Source organism: Pundamilia nyererei, unplaced genomic scaffold (assembly GCF_000239375.1).
Source record: "Pundamilia nyererei isolate P.nyererei 1_Seehausen unplaced genomic scaffold, PunNye1.0 scaffold00077, whole genome shotgun sequence".
Classification (NCBI taxonomy): Eukaryota; Metazoa; Chordata; class Actinopteri; order Cichliformes; family Cichlidae; genus Pundamilia; species Pundamilia nyererei.
The window spans coordinates 520,024-521,519 of NW_005187478.1; the positions used below are offsets into that span (position 1 = coordinate 520,024).

The 1,496-nt window shown below is 36.6% G+C and overlaps 1 protein-coding gene across 1 annotated transcript in view; it reads right to left on the reverse strand.

Annotated features, from left to right (window-relative positions):
• Positions 1 to 1,496, reverse strand: part of gad3 (glutamate decarboxylase 3) — a 46,937-nt gene that overhangs the window by 18,255 nt on the left and 27,186 nt on the right. The window lies entirely within an intron of this gene.

The following is a 1,496-nucleotide window of genomic DNA, read 5'->3' on the forward strand; positions in this document are numbered from 1 at the left end:
AAAGGGGGGCACAAATAAATACTTTCTTATTCTCATTTAAAATGTCTCACTTTTATTAAATAATTATCTGAAGCTTACAACCAAAGTTTTTATCTGACGTAAAATGTATAGAAATCATACATATAACATTGAAGCAGCTGGAATCCATAGCTGTGCGTGTTCATGGAGCTGCATTTTCACCTGCTGGACATCACTACCTGACAACTTTAACTGTCTTCAGAACATTGCAGAGGCCTTATTGACAGTATTTGGCTCTACATATCTGTGTGAGCAGGTTTTCTCTCACATGAGTCCTCAGGTAACCTCTGAATGCTGGACACTCGGAGACCAGAGATCACATTAACATGTGTGTCTCTGTATTAACAAACATGCCATATTGGCCCAGTTTATTTTTCTTATTATTGTTGTGAGGAGACCGTAAATAGCATTTGCATTTTCTGTTGTACAGTTCATTTGCTGTTATGGATAAAAAGTCTTTTTTTGTTTCAAAATAGCTGATAACTATTCGCTGACAGCTGCCAACATCTGTGCACAAATATAATTCTATAAAGTGTTTCTATATAGTTTATAACTGTTAATATAGAGCGTTATAAAATTTATTGCTAATGCAATCATATGGCACTCTGACTTCTGAGGAAATTCTAAATGGCACTCGTCATCAGAAAGGTTGCCTACCCCTGGTTTACACACACTCATCGGCATCGGTGTAATGGTAATTTCAATTATTTCTTTAAACAGTTCTTTTTCCTGGTTGAAATGATTGTCCATATTTATTTATTGAATTAAAAATTCAAATCACAGAGGAGGGGCCTGAAAGCTGGAGGCTCTGGCTCCTATTGTACAAGTGCTCTATTAGGGTGATATGGTACTATGAGGTCTTTAAGATAAGAAGGGTCTTGATTATTCAAGAGCAGGAGGACCTTGCAGTTGCAGCAAGATTTCAATCCATTACAGCTTAGTGTGTCACCAATAGTGTTCTTGGTGAGCGTGGTTCCAGCTGCCTTTAGATCATTAACAAGCAAAGGTCAAAGGTAATTTTATATTTCCTCCATTTCCACCTTCTCACCAAGCTTTTCACTGATGGTCTTATAACAAATTCCAGCCTTGTGCAGGTTTATAAGCTTGTCACTGATGTTCCTTCACAATTTTGTAGAATTGCCCAGGTTGGAATGGAACAAACTGATTTTATAGACAGCTTTCTACATTTAACAAGTTCCAAATCCAATTTATTTATATAGCACATTTAAAAACTTTAAAAAGTTTTCCCAAAGCGTTGTACAAGAACAAAGCAATAGATAAACCCACTCACACTAAAACACTCGCACAACACACCTTAGTTCTATCCGGTCGTTAAGTGATGACGCGACGAATCCTACTTCCGGGCCTAAAGTAGTCTGTGTTTAATATGGCTTTTGTGTTGTTAACATGTTTAATGTTTTGTATTTTCTTCTATTTGATCTCAAAAAGCTCCTAAAACAGTCAGTGATCACTGTTGA